General features: G+C 38.5%; 1 long non-coding RNA gene across 1 annotated transcript; it reads right to left on the bottom strand.

The window, feature by feature from the left end:
• Positions 1 to 3,315: 3,315 nt before the first annotated feature.
• On the bottom strand, positions 3,316 to 9,096 carry LOC116715999 (uncharacterized). The gene is made up of 2 exons (XR_004338335.1): positions 9,048 to 9,096; positions 3,316 to 3,441 (listed from the first exon to the last, which is right to left on the bottom strand). It is a non-coding gene; the product is annotated as an uncharacterized LOC116715999 (long non-coding RNA).
• Positions 9,097 to 19,722: the final 10,626 nt, after the last annotated feature.

The following is a 19,722-nucleotide window of genomic DNA, read 5'->3' as shown; positions in this document are numbered from 1 at the left end:
ATAAAAGCATCATAGTTGTTAATGCCAACACTATTTATGAACCTTTAAACTGTCATGTTTGCATTGAATTGCTAATTACAAGGAAACTGGCAGGAATTGTTTTAAATATTCTTTTCATTAGTAGATATTCAGTTAGGTGATTAGCAGCGCAGTCTTCTAGCTCCATTTCCTGTCAATAATCAGTGAATTTACTTTGTTAGCTTAAACTTAAAGGCCATTAAACTGTTTAGTATAAACTTTGAGATTGGCGTTGTTTCAAAATAGTAAAAGTTGGTTTTCATCTTGGTCCCATTTAGACCAGTATTTAATTTTATCTTCCACCACTAAACTGGGTTTATCCTTGATAAAGATGCTAACAAAAGTTGTTTCCGTCAGGTAAGACTCTAACTTCTCCTAACTTTTATGTCGGTGTCTTTTCTGCTTTATGTAACCCTGAATGTCGGTAGTTTCTGCCGTGGCTAGCTGTTATCTTTACCCATAAAGACCGAAATACACCTCCGAAGAAGCTAACAGCTAGGCTAAAGCTAACAGCTAGCTAGAATGGAACCGATGCTATTTTAACTTCTCCGTTGTTGAAAAGGTGTAGCAGCCAATGCTAAATCTATTTTAGAAACTTTTAACCAATACATCAAAGGTTTGTGGTTGCGAACAAATAAAATTTATGTATTCTATAGCCCATAAGAATGGCCCAGAATGTGTTCATTATAGTAGGTCAACAATTGGACAAATAAAAATCAATAGTATTTAACTGCTAAAGCATGTATTCAAATTAAAAATATTCAGTAGGTTGACATATATTCAAATAGTTGATAATCAAATATAAATTAATTAAGCTAAGTGACATATCAACTTCTAACTGGTTGCAATATATAATATTTCTGGGTTTATAATGATAATAGTTTGTACTGTCTGCCATTTAGGACTCGTTTTCATGCATGGTATGTGAATCCTCACTGTCTGGACTCTGAATCTGTGCTGAGGCCAGCGCTTCCTTTATGTCCCAGGGATTTTGACTGAACAAAGACCTCTCCAGGGAGAGAAAAGGCCTTGAATGCCAATTATAGCTGCCCTGACCTCGGGACAGGCTGAAGTGTATGGGTCCACATGCTGCGAAATGGACACAGGCAGTTTGTAAAACCCTGTAAGTTGAAATAGTGAGCCAGTTTTTACCTATTTTATTTGGTATTATCAAAAATAAAATCGTCTCATCTTGAATGTGAACAAAAGAAATGTGATGATTGTAGATTTCAGGAGGAACAGGATTAGCTCAAACACTGTTCCCATCATGGCAGAAGAAGTGGAGATGGTTGAGGAATATGAATACCCTTGTGTTCACCTGAACACCAGACTGCAGATGCAGTAGTGAGGCCGTCTACAAGAAGGGGCAGAGGAGACTGTAATTTTTGAGCAATCTAAAGGTCTCATCTCTTCTGCAGGCAGCTGTTGGTGTAGCAGCATCAGACCCAGAAACATAAAAAGGCTCAAAATCCTGATAAAGAATGCTGGTTATGTTTTGGGGTCGACTGTATAACGTTTGGAGATAATGCAAAGAAGGATGAAGAAAATTATGGACAACCATGACCATCCGCTTCATGAGTGTCCTGGAAAAATGGTGTCTTCAGTCAGAGGCTTCTTCAAATTCGATTTCAGACATACCGCTAGGAAAGATCTTTAATGCCAACACCCAACTCTTTGACGAAGTTGAATTAATGAGGTAAGTTTAATTTCCCTTTGGAATCAATAAATAATTTTTGAATTTCATTAAGGGATGGCTGAAGATGGTTTTTCAGTGTTTCCAGCCGCCTTCAGCTAATCACATTTATTGAACTGCCCCCTTTTATGATAACTCCCGGCACAAGGAGTTATATTTATGGTGTCAACTTGGTAAATTTTTAGTAAAAGCCTTCACCAGGTAAAAAGGTTAACTTAAGTTAACAATCTACTTTAAGTATTCTCTGTTCATTAAAAAGTCTGTATGCTAGATGCATGGTGTGGTCATGATTCACAGCATACATTATGCCAAGAAAGATTTTGCTGTGTCAGAAGGAAAGCAAAACAAAATTTTAATTCAGGAATTTAACCTCTCTGATGGTCAGATTGTTTTGTTTTTTTAAATAGAGTCATTGAATGGAAAAAATATATACATATACAGTACCTATTGCAACATTTTCATTCTCTGATGTGTGTTGCTTCCGCATCATTTTAATACTAAGTACACATGACCAAAAAAACAGTGATGTGTCTGGAAGGAAGAATTAAAAACAAATGCCATCCTATTTTTCAGAGACATTTTAAACAATCGATGGCCCCTCCAGAGTAATCCATATTCTCCAGATCCATATTTGCAAGTCCTGAAACATCAATTATCGTGTCGAATTAGCCAGAAATGACGAGTAAGGCCTGCATATAGCAACACACACGGACTCCTCTCCAAATACTGAAGCTTTTAATCATGTATAAATCACACACACACACACACACACACACACAGAATAACCTTTTGCAAATAAGATGGAAAATTACACATGTGCACCCCATCAGACTTGGATGACAATAGACATATTTACATGGACAAACTCATATGCTCCTGGAATCAGCAGAAGTTTTATAAAGCACAAGAAAAAAAAAACTCTTTTAATGGGAGAAATCAAGCCATGTGGATTTCACTTCATTTTCAACTGGAAAACATTATCAACCAGTCTGCTCTGTTTAGTATGGAAAAATGTCAGGCAATTCTGATTGGTCTCCAGGTACTTCAAGCTTGAATTGAGGTACCTTTGAATTGGGACATTTGGAAAGACTGAGATAAACGACGGCCGTCTCTGAGCTGCCAAACGCTTCCCAACTTGGAATAATGAACTGAATTAAAGGTTTAGAAAGTAACAGGTCAGACATTTTCTGTACACTGCTTCACAAATCAACAAAAAAGACAGAAAGAAATTTGAATCCAGACATATGGTAGCACAATAGAACCCTGCTAAATCTGAAAAGTGGGTTAAAGGCATGATTGGTGAGTTTTACAGGTCTTCATGGACCAACAACACTTTCTAAGTTATCACTGAAATATGCATCATGTATGAGCAGCAAAAGTTTATCCAACAGGCCAAAAATAACTGCATCTTCCATAATTCAAGTTTCATCAGTTTGGATCTGAACCCATTTCAGTCCAGATGAACAGTTTTTTTTAAGGTTTTAAAAAATGATAACTGTATATATTGCATATATACACACACACAATGATACATCAGATGACTGATGTATGCAAACCCGATCTACCAAAAACAGTACAGAATATCTGTGTACAGGAATATCTTAAAACATGAATGACACAGAAAATCCATTTTTCAAACGACAGTGTTACATGACTTCCATTTTATGTCCTCATGCGGGGTGAGGTGAAAAAGTTTCAGGTCTCATCAAATGGAGAATGATCAACTTACACTGGAAGAAAAAAAACACACACACACACAACACATGAATTATTCATGACTCAGCAGAAGATAAGGACCTCTTTGGCTGTTAAGTCATCCCTCTAGATGCCAGGCAACATCTGTTTGAGCAATTGGTCCCTTGCTACCTGAATGGTTAATTACCCAATGATTAAACTGGTTGACCGTATCGACACGGGGGTTTTTAGAGCCTCAAAAAGCAATACAAAGTCGGAGAAATATATATATATAATATTATTATATAAAACACTGATTTCTCAGAATTCTTCCTCTAGAACCTCCAATTGGTCAAGAAAACAAGTTCATTTCTTAAAACATTTTAGGTTTTCTTATTTCCTGTCAGCAAATTAAGCTAACCTGGCTTGTTTTCTTTGACTGTTCAAGGTTTTAAGATTTTAGCTCTTAAAGCCTGAATCTTTCTTGTTTCTGTGAAATGTTAAAACACTCCAGATTTAAAAGTTTATTTTTTTTCCCTCCTTCAGTTATTGGTGAAATCTTTTCTCAGAGCACACCGTAGACATTTTGGAAATTAAATGTTTGAACTGTATTTTTATCAAGTTAGAGTAATAAAAGTTGTTGGCTACAAAAAGGACATAATGCCTTCACCGAGAGTGGCATTACATTAAAAAAAACTACAAAAAGGAAAATGAAGCTCTTTAAAAGAATAAAATTCAATATCATAAAAAAGTCCTTGTATTTATTATTTTGCCATTTTACTTTGTGAATTATTTTCTGGTATCTTCTCTGGTATACCCAAAATAGATAACAGATCTGGCCTTTGCAGTTGAAGTACCTGTAGTAATAAATTAAGTGAACAATTGTTCACTTAAGAACAAATTTTCTTTCACTTTAGAGTAAAAGCACAGAGGTAAAAAAAATTAAATAAATAAATAGTAGATGCAGTTGTAAGGTCTTTGCATAACAGTAATGTGATGTTGGTCTTTGAAATCTAATTATATTTCAGAAATACTGCAAAAATTGCCCATTTTCTAAATTGTGTCTATAGACGTTAAAAAATCGTGATTGGCCAAACAAATGCAACGGATCTTCTAAAACAAAGGAGGAGTCACTCTGAGTACAAGGAGTGCATAAGTAAGTATTTCCTTTCCCAGGATCCTTCACAGAGGACAGAAAAACTGGAATAATACTTGATGTGGCAGAAATGTTTTCGGGTGAGTGCATGAGATAAAACCTGTGAGAAACCTGAGCTGTTTCTTCTGGAGAGATTGAAAAACTGCTGACCAACATCCTGACATCTCACTCTGTCCTTGTGTAAACAAGTAGGATGATGTCGTCTACACTCTCCACAAACATGCCGCGTTTTACAGTCTTTCAATAAATGGCCTTTCCTTAAACATCCAAAACAAAGATGGTTCTGATATATAAATGATCTTTTGTCTTCCATTGATTTAACTGCAAATTGGGACATTTAGCAACACTGTGTGATATGTCTGTACAAACCAAGCAAGGCAGTTTAGATTTCAGAACATGACCAGTTTCTTGTTTCTTGAACTCCGTACTGGTATTAAAAGTCTTAGCTTTCCTGGAAAGATCATTTGAAGAAGTTTTAGACTTTAACAAAAATGGAGAAGCAATAGGATTACATGCTATACGTGCTTCCTTTTGTATAAATCTAGAAAAACATTCAAAAGATGGATATTCTCCACACGCTTCAAGCACTTCAACAACAACTCTACTCCATTTACGTACAACCCAGTCTGGTCATTTCTTCAACATCTTATGATTTTCTTCACAGTCATTTAAGATGGATAGTCCTTTTACTTGAGGCATAGCCTCTTCACAACTTTTCAAAAAGTCAGCAAAATCTCTGAGAGATAATGGATCATTTGGTGCAATCTTTGGCCATGACATAAGTTTATCCCTAAATGGGTTTCCATATCTGTCCTGTACAACTGACCAAGCACCCTCATATGCATCCTCAGAGCTTCTGTAAAAGAAACCTTCCACAGCCTTTCGGGCTTCTCCAGAGAGATAACCTTTCAAATACAACATTGTTTCCCCAACAGAGATGGATTTTGAATCAATTAAAGTTGTAAATGATATCTTAAAGTCCACAAATTTCAAAGGGTCACCTGAGAATATGGCAGGTTCAGGAACAGGAAGGCGACTTAAACTCAATGAGCTCGTTAAGGCTTCAGCCAAGTTTACTGCAGGAATCTCAGAGCTTGAGGTGGTAGAATTGATGCAGCCCTTGCAGCTGACTTTCTTGGGTGTTTTAAAATTTGCACTGATTTAACCTCAGGCTTAAAATCAAGATTTCCCCCTTCTACCCCATCTTCAAGTCTGCTATAAACATCAAGCCGAGCTGCAGCCATTTTAACTTCCATATCTGTTTGCATTACCTTTAACTTGCTCTTCTCCTCATCAAGCTGCTGTAGCACTTCAGCTTCCTTCTGCTTCATTTCTGCCATAATCTGGGACTCATGACGCTTCCAGTCACATTCAAGCTTACTGACTCTCGCATGTTGAGCTTCAATCTCCAACATGGATTTAACTTGTACCTTTTTAGCCGCAAGATCAGCTTCTGCCATTACACGCCCTTGAGAAACTTTGGAGCTGGTAATTGATGAACCACATGAAGAACATTCAGTAGAGATTTCTCCAAAAACAGACTGATATTCGTCTCTATTTAAGACTTCTCGCGCTCTTTCCTTTTCAACTTCTTGATTAAATTTTTCTTCAACAATACCCCCTTCTAAACGCTTACACACAAGATCATAAATCTCATTTGTTAGTATAGTACAGGCATCTAGTTTCTGCACAATATCTGGAGTATTTAAAGAATTACGTTGAAGAAACTCATAATTCTGTTTCACTTTATCAAGACTGTTTTGGATCTGCTGATTTATTTCATCCAGATTTTCCTGAGAGCAAAAACCCTTTAATTTCGTCCTGGCTTCTCTGGCGATTTGTTTCCAGGATGCATAAGATTTAATCCATAAACAATCTGCGTCATACTTAATTTAGAAAATTCTTAATTTACTTTAGTCTACTATCTGTTACAACATATATACACATACATACTTTTAAGTACAATTCAACAACCTGGATGTCCATGTGACAATATTTTATTAACATTTATTTATAAAAAAACCCTACTGTATTGTTTTTACCTCTAAAATATATATTTCTCAAATATCAATTGTTACAGCTAATCATGGATCCATTTAAGTGAATTTAAAGCAAGGACACTCTGCGCTCGGAGATTCGGATCAACTGACAAAACAGTTGGATTTTTATTTTGCAGATTTTGGTTCAGCTGCTAAATAAAAGCTGGAGAGTTTATATTTTGGAAACCAGTGTAGAGTCTGAAAACTTGTTATATATTTAAAACTCAATAATACATCCAGGCTGAAGCCTTTGTGCTATGAGTGACCTACACATTCAACAGACTCAGGCTGCCATATACAGATAAACACCACAGCTGGGAGGTCCAACATATACAAACAGTGGTGCCAAAGCACGTTGACATGTGGCAAGAGGAAGATGGAATCGAACCTACGCCCTTCCTATTACAAGACAACAACGCTACTCTCAGAATCTTGACTTTTGGATCCCACAGAGGAATGTTACTGACAACCTCAAAATATACTTCAGTTTTCCTGATTCAGCTCAATTCTTCCTCTAAAACCAGGTTCTGAGTCTCTGACGTCAGCAATTATAAATCACTGCAATTAATAAACATGATTTGATTTTAAAATAATTGGACATCATTTATTCTCCTTGTTAATTTATCATTTCTCTTTCATACGTTTTATTCAGTTGTTAGCTTTCAGTGCCTGCGATGGACTGGTGACCTGTCCAGGGTGAACCCCGCCTCTCGTCTGGTGACAGCTGGAGCTGGGCCCCACCGGCCCCCCTCACCACCCTGCAGGGATCAACGTGTTCAGATCATGGATGGAAAGATTTGATGGTAGATTGTCTCCCTTAAGACCTCACTGAAAACAGCTTCATAGTTGATGCCTCAACATCAACTGATTCTATCATATTGCTGACTATTTTTTCTACTTCTAACATAAACAGGTAAAGAAGTAACCTAGAAATGTTTTCCCAGCCCAGGCATCCGGTCCCAATCATCATCAGTTCTGATGATGTCACATGCACAGCGAGTCCGCTACGTCTTAAAATTGTAAGTCAGACTTTTTTCTTTGCCATTTTTCTGTACTCTTTAAAATACAAATGTTCTTTTTTGTAGGTTTCTGTAAAGTGCAGTGAATGGGAATGTTCTGCCGTTGATCCTCACTGTTCTTAGGAAGGAGAAATGTCAGTATGTTTGCAATAATACTGGAATACTGTGATATTAAATTAAAACAATACTCTGTCCTTGGTTAAATATTTGTCACATTTCCTCTAAAGTGTACCTATTGTTTCATTGTACTAATTTTCATAAGCATGTTGTCTGCAAATTTTGAATATATTGACAATTTGTACAATTCTGTAATAGTATATTGGCAATGTACTCTTGAAAAATGTAAATATATTTAAAATAAAATGTGATTTGTTATGCATGCCTGCATCCAACTCTATGACCAACATTCACCATCCGACCCGATGGAACTGGAGAGGTTCTGAAGGAGGAATGGCAGAGGATCCCCAAATCCAGCTGTGAAAAACTAGTTGCATCATTTCCAAGAAGACTCATGGCTGTACAAGCTAAAAAGGGGTTTCTACTGAGCAAAAGGTCTGAATACTTATGACCATGTGATGTTTCAGTTTTTCTTTTTTTAATAAATTTACAAAGCTTTCTACAATTCTATATGTTTTCTGTCAAGAGGGGATGCTGAGTATACATTAATGAGAAATAATATGAACTTTTCTGAGATTAGCAAATGGCTGCAATGAAACAGAGTGAGAAATTTAAAGGGGTATGAATACGTTTCATTCATTAATTCACCAGGGACTTTGATTTTCCTCATTAAAACAAAATCAGAGTAAAGGAAAAACATGGATATTTGAAATGTCCGTGATTGTATTCAGTGACTCAAATATAAAATACATAAAACAACTTTCCTAGCAAGTTGGCAAACAGCTGTGGAAATTATTGCTGTGATTCAACCAACAATTTTATGATTTTCTAATGAGCAAACATTTAAAACCAGAAAGACTCAGAAATGGAGCGATGGTCAGAAAGAGGTCAAGTTTTCCATATTAAAGAAAGTCCATAAAGTAACGCATTTGATCCAAAATGTCTGATTCAATCTGGATTTTCTACTGATAAAAGCCCAGAGAAATCCTCTCTGATCAATAAATTATTGACTTCATATTGAAATATTTTCCATCCACCAATCAGGAACCCAGATATCTCAGCCGGGCCACAAACACTCAGAACCTACTGGTACCAGTTTGACTCCACTATGAAACTGGGAGCAAACTCAGCTTGTTGTCTGGGTTACAGATGAAAACTCAGAGAAAATCAGAGTTCCTGATTGAAACCAGGTGCTGCAGCTCTGCATCATAACCAGAACCAGAACCAGAACCAGAACCAGGCCCAGTTCTGGTTCTGGTTCTGTCCAGCAGCTCAAAGAGAGAAAACCCAGTCAGGACTGGAAACCAGAAGAATGTGGAGTTAAAACTCACCTGATCAGATCTTTGCTTCTCCTTCTGTTCACACAAACCGAGTCGGAACGAACTGGACCCGATTCTCCAGAACTTGAACCGGACCCACCTGTGGCTCCGCCCCCTCTCACAGCAGAGGTGTGTTGCTAATGAGAAGAATCCTGTCTGATCATCACTACCAGGAAATAAATGGAAAATAACAACCAGTTCACATTTCAGTTTAAAGATTATTTATGTTTAAACATTTCAAGATTTTTTTCCATGACTATTTCATTAAATTAATAAAGATTTTCAAGTTGATCAGATTCAGTTTTATCTATAAAGACTTTTATAAAATAGCCAAAGCTGCACCAAGTTTCTGCTCAGCAACACAATAAACCACTAATAATAGTTTCTGCTTGTTCTAATCCTCAGCGCTCACGTAGCAGAGCTCACTTCATTTAAGCCTCCTGCCTCTGACTCCCCAGAGGATCCATCACTCTGCGTCTCTGAGGTCTGAGTCCGGGTCCAGAAAATTATCTTTACACCCGTCTGGCCCCCCGGCACTGCAGAACAGGACATTACCTGTCCAGATCGCTACAAAAACATTGACAAAAAAACAGAAATATAAAATACAGCGGACCTAATTCAAACCTAATTCAACATTTATAAAGAATCCTATGTCCTTTTTTCTTGCACCCCTTCAAATAAAGTCTTACCAAATTTACTTCCTTGCAACCACATTGTTTTAAATAATATCACACCCTGGTTCACTTACACCTGCTTAGTTGTTTATGCTGTGGATTAATTTCACATTGAAACATTGTAAATAAAACATCAGCAAAACAAGAAGTGAACACTCACCTGATCCAGACGCTGCTCTTCTTCTTCTTCTTCTTTTTTGGCGGTTGGCAAGCAACTTATTGATGTGCATTACCGCCATGAACTGGAATGGAGTGTGGATCGGGATGCTACATATATTTTCCCCCAACCCCCCAAAAAAAGAAAAATAAAAGAAACCTTATATCCTTTCTATCAATTTCGTTTTCTTAAGATAATTTATTAAATAACAAAAATATACAGACTCTGCTCTGCTGCTGCATGGAGTCTGAACCGGTTCTGATCCAAACCTGACTAGAGCTGACACACCTGAGGCTCCGCCCCCTGACCCAGCTGAGGCTCCGCCTCCTTCCAGGTGACAATAAACACCTTATTTTCATGTTTTCCTTTGTATGAGTTGAGCTGTAAAACTTTAGGTCAGATTTGAACTTTTTCAGGTTTTTCTCAGTTTTCTGCTCATTTCCAACCAACATTTTATTGCAGGAAATCATTTCAGGAAGGAACCAGAAGATTCAGGAGTCTGGGAGATGAGACTGTAACCGACCTGAACACTGAGGCCCCAGAGCGCCCCCTGCAGGATCTGCTGCACCATTAACCAGACAGAAATGGCAGATTTATACAAGTTATTATTCTAATTCAATAGCTGATTTAATTCATCGAGTTTTGATTGAAAAGATTGATTCTCATCTGTTTTATTAAAAAAAACATCTTCAGTCTGAATACTGCAAAAATAAACTGCTGGCTAAATTAGTAGCTTAAAGCTGAAATCAACTTGAGATGTTTCTGCTTTTACTAATTTAAGCTGTGAAACTAAATGTGAAAACTTATAATACAGCAAAAATGGCCTGGAGGATTAAAATGAAGGTTTAGTTATTATATGTGTACACAGTCAGCTGCATAAAAATACACAAAGATTTTTTAAAAACTTTATTTGGTCGTTAAACATCCAGCAACCCACATTGCATTAGAAGAATTATGAAAATCAAACATGAACCAATCAGCACATTATCCCAGTGATTCTCTGAGGTTTGAATAAATCAGTAAAATCACAGTAAAGAGCCTGAAGTTCTCTAGAAAACTCAAAACATGAAATATGGAGTTAAAAAAGTAAAAACCAAAACAAACTGAGAGAAATTAAAGCTGAGAATCAATGATGACGTAAAACTTCAAGATTTAGCTTTTACAATGAACATAAAATATATAAAATCTTTTTTTTCCAGGTTCCACATGTTCCTGAAAACTGCTCTAAGATCAGAGTTTCTGTAGGACATCCAGTTCTAAACTGGTTAAACTGGTTTCTCTGATGGAAGCTGAAGTTTCTCTGCAGTTTCCAGTAAAGCATCTTTTTATCTGTGGAGCTTTGAGGAACATTTTCATGTCAGCAGAAGGAAGAAGCAGCAGAGAAAAGAGGTTTGAAGTGTCTTTCATGGCTTCAAAGCTGAACTGAAAATGATTCCCATGTTTCCATTCTCAGACCATTTCTGGTTCCAGGATGAAAATGAATCAGAGAGAAAAAAGATCAACTTTCCAGTTGAATCCAGTTCAGATCAAAACTCCATGAAGCCTCTAAATGGAGCCCAGTTTGAATTGGATCTTTATTGATCCAAAGAGACAAACAATATCAGACACTAAATGACAGACACGAGAAAATAAACAGGGAGGAAAACCTTGGAGGTCAGAGGTCATCATCATGATCCAGTCAGAGTCTCTTTAGACTCAAACTGCTGCAGCTTCAACCTCTGAGGATCAGCAGGACACTGAGACCATTCTCTACTTCACAGAGATCAGAACCTGCAGAGAGAAGAAGGAAGGAGAGAGCAGATCAGTGAGTGTTTCCAGCCTCTCTCCAGCAGCAGTCAGTGACGCAGCACATCCACTAGATGGTTTCCAGGCTGCAGTCAGACTGATCTCAGAGCTGTGACCAAGATGAACCTGATCAGTTGTTTCCTGTTGAACTGAGAGAACAAACAGATCTGAGATCAGATCTGCTGCTGCCACAGTTTGATGGATGAGGACCACTGTCTCTAGACATGTTGGACGGCTGGACGCTGGAGTCCAGCTGGACTTCCTGGAGACATGGACACAGCAACAACACTCATCTTCACACCAACACAAACGCAGGAACACAGCAAGCTGCTGCTCCTCTGATTGGCTGATTGCTGTCTCTGTGTCCAATCAGGAAGCCTGAACCATTCTCCTCCCACTGAGAAGCTGCAGCTTTACTGGGAACACTGGATCTTTGCTTTGATGCTAACTGGGTTTAGTTCAATATGCTGACAGCAGCTGGACTCACTACAAACATTTACTTACTCTAAAGTCTTTACAAGATTCTTCAGCTGCTGAACATCTGAAATCTCCAGGTTGTTTCCTCTCAGGTCCAGTTCTGTCAGACTGGGTCGGGTTGGACTTCAGAGTTGAGGCCAAATAAGTCACAGCTGGTCTCTGACAAACTGCAGCAATCAATCTGAATAAAGAATAAAAGATGTGAGCTGAAGCCAACAGGATGCAGGTTAACCAGTCCAACAGAACCAGTTAAAGATTCTCATCAATATTAATGCCAACAAGCTGCTGCTTCAATAAAGACCTGCTGACTTCAGAACCAGAACCAGAACCAGAACCTGGTACTGGGTCATGTTGTGTTGGAGGATTTTAGTCAGTAAAATCATTCCAGGTTCTGATCAAAGTGTTGAAGCATCAATCATTGATTATTGATTTGTTCCTGTCAGATTCCAGGAATTCACTTTTCTAGACTGGGTTGAATGACCTTTGACCTGCTTCACATGAGGGGGATTTCTACACACTGGGGGTCCGAATGCTGTCCTGTTCTGACCTCAGATCAGCAGGTCCAACTCAGTTACACAGAGGGACTAAATTAAACTCTGGATCCAAGTCCAGGAACAAACTCACAAAATATTTATTAGAACAGAAGAAATTAATTTGATTTATGATCAATTATATATAATTATTCACAGAAATATCAATAATTATATAATTACATACTCCAATGTCTCCAGTCTGCAGCCTTCAGTCTGTAGAAAACCACAGAGCTCCTTCACTACAGAATCTCCAGGTTGGTTGCTCAGTTCAACACCAGTTCTGTCAGATGGGTCGGGTTGGACTTCAGAGCTGAGAACAGAGAAGTCCAGCTGGTCTCTGACAAACTGCAGTCCATGCAATCTGAATAAAGAATAAAAGATGTGAGCTGAAGCCAACAGGATGCAGGTTAAAACTGAAATATGAACAAATAAATAATAAAAATGTAGAAAATTAATTTCCCTGAATGTAAAAGAAACATGATGAACTGATTCTAACATCTGATCCAGTCAAACTGGTTTAAAGAGTCCAAACCAGCAGAACCAGAACATTTGATCAATAAAGAAACTCAAAGTTTTCTATCAGCCTGGATGAGTTGAGCTATTTCTGCTGGTTCCTGATCATCAGCTGGAGACCCGACTTGGTAACTGGATCAGAACCACTCAGTTTCTTCATTAATGGCCTTGGGTTCTTATTAAAGCTGCTGAAAGCCAATGGAGGCCATTATTTCCTAAGGAGACGTGACCTGATGAAGCATCATCACAGAGACGAGGCTCCAACCGACTGACAGCTGTCAGACTGAAGAGGACGGTTCCTCTCTGACCCGGCCCAACAGAACCACAGCTTCAGGACAAAGCTGAGGAACCTGCTGCTGCTGCAAACCTCACTTTCATTCATTTCATCTAGATTTGCTTTTCTACAATCAGTCATTTCTTAGATTTGGTCATTAATGATGATTTGAACTTGTCAGTGTTTGTGGCTCGACTCTGGAGGAACAACATTTCATTCTGGATGTAAAGATGAGAATCAGAAATGAGAAATAAAACAATCTGAATCTTTACCAAACCAAACTGAAACATCTCCATCATTAATTTACATCATTTGAATTATTTTACTCATTTTGTTCATCAGTAAAAAACATTTTAAAGTAAAAAACTGAAAAACAAAGTTCAATAATCTCAAAGTCTGAAATAAGAAAAAAATAATATATAAGGTAAAAAGTTTTAGAGATTTTATTCTGACATTTAAACAGGTTGTTATAAATAAAATATATTAGAATAAAATAATTAATTAAACTAATGTTTAAAGTATAAATGAAGGATTTTATTGTATAAATAAAGAAAACAAACCCCAGATTCTTCACTTTACTGACTGAACTCTCCAGGATCTCAACCAGAGGCTTCATATCAGAGTCTCCACCTCATTTATGTTGATCTGATTTATTTCCAGTTCAGTCAGATCTGGGTTGGACTTCAGAGCCGAGGCCAAAACTTCACATTCATCCTTTTGGAAAAACCAGCCACCAAGTCTGTGATTAGAGAAGAAATAAATTCAGTTCTAATGAAATCAATCTGGATAATAAACAGAGTAAAATATGATAACAGTGATGTCATCATCTGATCAACATCTGATCTTCAATTTACTGAGTTTGACCCCACAGAGAATCTGTGCAGTTCCTGGTTAAAGTCCAGGTTCTGGTTCTGGTTCTGGTCCAGGCTTCATGTCCTCAGACCTTCAGCTGCAGTCAGATGTTGAAGATCTTCTATCATCTGTGAAGGAAAGTTCAGTTTTCTCTGCAGCATCTGATGGAGCTGCAGCATCAGAGCCTCAAAGGAGCTGAAGCAGCTGATGAAGAGGCTGACTGAGCTGATGAAGGAAACTACTGGAGATGATGGAGAGGAGGAGGAACTGCTCACAGCTCGGACTTGGACTAGACCGTTTGGCTCAGAGGAACAAAGGTTTGGATGTTAGAAGAAATTGTTGCTAAACTCCTAAAGAGCTGAAGACCAAAACAGAGCGTTTGGGTCCAGCAGCATTTTTCATGGTGAAGCAGTGAAAGTTCTCCAGTAACTAGAAGAGGCTGGGATGTCTAAAGAGTTGAAGCTCATGTCTCTCCAGGTCTTCATGGCTAACAGCTTCAACAAAAGCTGCAGATGAAGAGTTGATGAGGAAAATGGTTCCAGCTCTGGAAGCAGAGTTCTCAGAGCTTTGGGAGGATCTGACAGAAACTAGGACTTTTTCTGGAGCCAGACAACAATCACCACATTTTGCTCTCATTTACAAACTCAGAGGAAACTAGTGGGAGGAGGAAAAGTTGGTTCACTAAGTTTCTAACTGGTTTCCATGACAACAGCAGCAATTATTGGGGTTATTTTAAAGTGTCCATCAAACCTAAACAGTGATTTTATAATTTAAAAAAGACAAAGATCCTAAAAGGAGTAGCGGCTCAATGAGTGAAGAGGAGTTTAAAGTGTAAAAGTCTCTCTGGCTGATTGGATCTTTCAGACAAAATAGATTTTTTTCTAGAGTTCAGGGTTTTCTATTCATTTAAACATGAAAACTGATAAAAAGTTAAATATTTTTAAAATGATCAAAATGTCTAAAACCAGAAGCTGCAGCTGTCCTGGATGAGCTGAATGTTTAGATGGTTCAATGGCTGAAATAGTCCAGAGGATGAAGGAAGAAGTTAAAGACCAAAAACATCCAGAAGCAACTTGAAGAAGAAGAAGAAACAGGAGGACAATAGAGCTGAATCAGCATTCACACAATGAAAACATCTGGACTCACCGAGCCTTTCTGCAGTTCCTCACAGCTGGAACCAGTCTCCGTCGTCCATCTAATGATGTGTTGTACTTCTCCAGGTCCAACTCATCCAGAACCTCTGACATCTGCAGCATGAAGGCCAGAGCTGAACAGTCAGTCACTGAGAGCTCCTTCCCTGAATCCAGCAGCCGTTGGATCTCCTGATAAAATGAGACGTCGTTCATCTCCACCAGACAGTAGAAGATGTTGATGCTTCTGTCAAGAGAGATATAGCCAATGTTCATCTCCTTCAGGTTGGTGATGATTCTCTGGATGGTTTCTGGACTGTTCTCTGTCTGACCCAGCAGATCTTCTAAGAGTCTCTGGTTGGACTCCACAGTGAGACCATGAAGGAAGCGGACAAACAGGTCCAGGTGGCCATTTTTACTGCTGAGGGATTCCTCCATGACTTTCTTCATGAACTCATCTAGAGATGTTTCTCTGTATTCTTCTCCCAGAAACGTCTTGATCACCTCTGACTTCCTGCTGGTGAAACAGTGGAGCATGTAGACTGCAGCCAGAAACTCCTGGATGCTCAGATGAACAAAGGAGTAGACGGAGATGTCGCACGTCCCTCTCTCTCTTTTAAACATTTCAGTGAACACTCCTGAGAACAACGCAGCATCTTTGATGTTGATGCCGCACTTTTTGAGCTCTTCGTCATAGAAGATCAGGTTTCCCTCCAGCAGCTGCTCAAAAGCCAGTTTTCCTAGAGACTCAATCAGCTTCTTGTTCTTTGGACTCCAGATTGATCTTGTCTTTTTTCCTCCATCATACTTTTCCTTCTTGATTGCGAAGTTAACCTCCAGGAATGCTATGTACATCTCAGTCAGAGTCTTTGGCAGTTTTTCTCCCTCTCTGGTCTTCATCACATCCTCCAGAACTTTAGCAGTGATCCAGCAGAAAACTGGGATGTGACACATGATGTGGAGACTTTTTGATTTCTGGATGTGGGAGATGATCCTGCTGGCCTTCTCTTCATCATCTCTGAATCTCTTCCTGAAGTACTCCTCCTTCTGGGGGTCAGTGAACCCTCTGACCTCTGTTGCCATGCCAACACACTCAGCAGGGATCTGATTGGCTGCTGCAGGTCGTGTGGTTATCCAGAGGAGAGCAGAGGGAAGCAGTTTCCTCCTGATGAGGTTTGTCACCAGAACATCCACTGAGCTGGACTCTGTAACATCAGTCAGGATCGGATTGTTCTTGAAATCCAGAGTAAATCGACTTTCATCCAGACCATCAAAGATGAACAGAACCTGGAACGTTTCAAAGCTGCTGATTTCTTTGGTTTTAGAAAATAATTTATGAATCAGTCCTAATAAGCTGAACTTTTCTTCTTTCAACATATTCAGCTCTCTGAAAGTGAATGGAAATATGAAATCAATGTTCTGGTTGGTTTTGCCTTCAGCCCAGTCCAGAGTGAACTTCTGTGTTAACAGTGTTTTCCCAATGCCAGCCACTCCCATGGTCATCACTGTTCTGATTGGTTGATCTCTTCCAGGTGGGACTTTAAAGATGTCTTCTCTTCTGATTGTTTCTTGTTTCCTGGATGCTGTTTCAATGTGTCTGACCTCATGTTCCTGGTTGACCTCTCTAGTTAACCCCTCTGTGATGTGGAGCTCTGTGTAGATCTGGTTCAGAACGGTTTGATTTCCAGCTTCAGAGAGACTCTGGAACTTCATCTTCAGAAACTCTTTAAGGTCAGGCTGATACTGAATATCAAAATCTGAAGGAAAAAAACACAATAAAACCATTTCAGATATTCTAAGAAGGGTTTGTGTATGAACTTCTATGACGGAAAAATAATTACAGAAAACAAATTATTTTCTGCCAAGGTGTTGCAACCTGAAAGTAATTCCAACTTCAGTCATTGAGGAAATGTAGGGTTTATGAATGAAACTCAGTCTTGTGCTCACTGAGGTGACGGATAAAAGAAAAAAGCAAATAAATAAAAGGTTCTTGCTGCACAAAGATGTTGGGAATCAGTTTTGTTCATTAAAACTTTCATGGTTTCTCTGTTTGAAGGTTTCAGTTAATCACACATGTTTCCCACAGAACGACCTCTGACCTTAGAGTTTTACCCAATTGTTTAATTTGAAGTGGCATTCTTTTTGAGCACTGTGCTGGAAACAAAGAACCAAACTGGCCACTTTATTAGGTATGCCTGGCCAGTTACTTGTTAATGGTTTGTAATAGAAAGGCAGCAATAGCTGAGATGAAATCTTGTTACAGCCAATAGAAACATGAAGGATCCAAGATTAGTTGAAAAAATTGACTGATCAATTTTTATTTCAAATGTAGAAAAAAAAAAGAGTGAAAACATTGTAGCCTGTTCAATTTTGCTAAAAATAAACAAAATATTGTCACTTGGAAGTTGGAATGCTGTTTGTGCTGCAATGCATTCTGGGTAGATGAAGCTGCTAAATGCAAACTCCTTCCAGCCACATCAGTAATTTTTTGCACATTGAGAGACATTCAACCCTTTCACTTTGAAATGTGTGGAAATGGAAGAAAATCCAGAAATGACAAGTGGAAATGAAAATGAGGAGAAACAACAAGATGAAGGGAAAAGAACCTTATTTTGAAAATGCCAACCTGAAAGGAGAGTTTATGCTCCGAAGAGCCTCAGTTTCTAAATCAAACTGTTTATGATTAGCATCTGATTAAATCATTTTCTCAAATATATTATAATGGTGAGTTATAAATCCTGAAATTAACTTCATTGTAAATTAAAACATCTACTCATCTTCCATTTATTTTATTTTACATTAGCTCATGTTTATGGTGTTATCCGCCACTAATATATTAAACAGGTTTACTACTGTTCACATTATGAAAATATTTTTTTTGTTTTTAATTATTATTTTAAAGCATCCAGGGCAATTCACAAGCAGAGAAGAGAGGTTTGTTAACGGTGTTCTGATCTGAGCATAAAAACAAAGATTTGAGGGAGAACAGAGATTACTTCAAAGAGAGCAGAAGTTTTAAGTGGAAAAAGATCAAACTTTCAAATTAAAAATGTAAGCTTTTGATTTTTGGCAGTAAACTTCCACCATATGCCTACATTATGCTGACCTTTCCAAGCCACTTTACAGTAGCAGTCGCCTCCACAAAAGGGTGGAGGAAAATCAAGACAGATGTTCCTGCTGAAAATCTGTTTTGATCCACAGTTCAGCAAGAAGTGTGTCGGTGCTCTATACGGTTTTATTAAATGGTAAAATATCTGCACTTGCATAACTCTTTATCTAGTCCAGAGGACTCCAAAGCACTTCACACTACATTCTGTCATTCACACACTGATGGCGGGGAGCTACATTGTAGCCACAGCTGCCCTGGAGCAGACGGACAGAGGGAGGCTGCCATAGCTCTAGTCATTGCTGTTTTCTCTTTACTGTTTCTACTCTGTTAAGACGATGGGGATGAAGGGAGAGACCAGGCCTGGCAGCATGGGCGGGCATCGGGAGGCATTGTCCACCCTGGACTGGAAGCTGTTTTTGTTTATTTTCTTTTTTACCTCAGAGTGGCCAACTTTCTGTTATTTCATCTTAATTTGATACAGTAGGGGCTCCCTCAGTTCCTGCATCTGTGCCCTCTGAGTAGAAGAAATGGACTTCAGGCACTGGAAACATTAGACTCTAAGATTTCTGCAACATATAAGCTAATGTTTATGCTAATTTCAGCATAATAAGTCAGCTTAAGTCAGAATTTTATACATGTCAAGTTTACATCAGAATTATTTGTTGTTTTAATAAATATGGTTCTTTTATTGAAACATTACATAAACACTTGTTTATGTAAATTAAAAGCCTGTTTACTCTGCCCCTCAAAATAATCCATTCCCCCCCAGCTAAACTCCTCTGGAGCTGGTCTGGATGGGAGTGATGTTAGTAATTTGTTTCCATGGAGGAATCATAAATCACGTTCCCTCAGACATCAACAGCAGTCCCTCCCTCTCCACCCAGACGCTGTTCTGTTATTCAGAACATTAAAGTTTTACTCCAGACCGCCATGATGAACTGAACTGAACTCAGAAAGGAACAAATCAGTTCATTAAGTGATTTGATTCAGTTCATTCACTGAACTGACCACTAACCCTGTAAAAATACAGAAAAAGCTTAGCAGTAATGTTGGTTTGTCATCCAGTTTGCATCTGACGTGAGGAGCTCTTATGTCGCCCCCCACAACAATCTGACCTGGGCGGTTGCCCGTATCAGAAGCTGCCACTGCCCTGGACTGATCAGGTGGTGCCTCTACTGGTACC

Source organism: Xiphophorus hellerii, chromosome 24, assembly GCF_003331165.1.
Source record: "Xiphophorus hellerii strain 12219 chromosome 24, Xiphophorus_hellerii-4.1, whole genome shotgun sequence".
NCBI classification, from domain to species: domain Eukaryota; kingdom Metazoa; phylum Chordata; class Actinopteri; order Cyprinodontiformes; family Poeciliidae; genus Xiphophorus; species Xiphophorus hellerii.
This window is presented reverse-complemented; position numbering and strand designations above follow the sequence as displayed.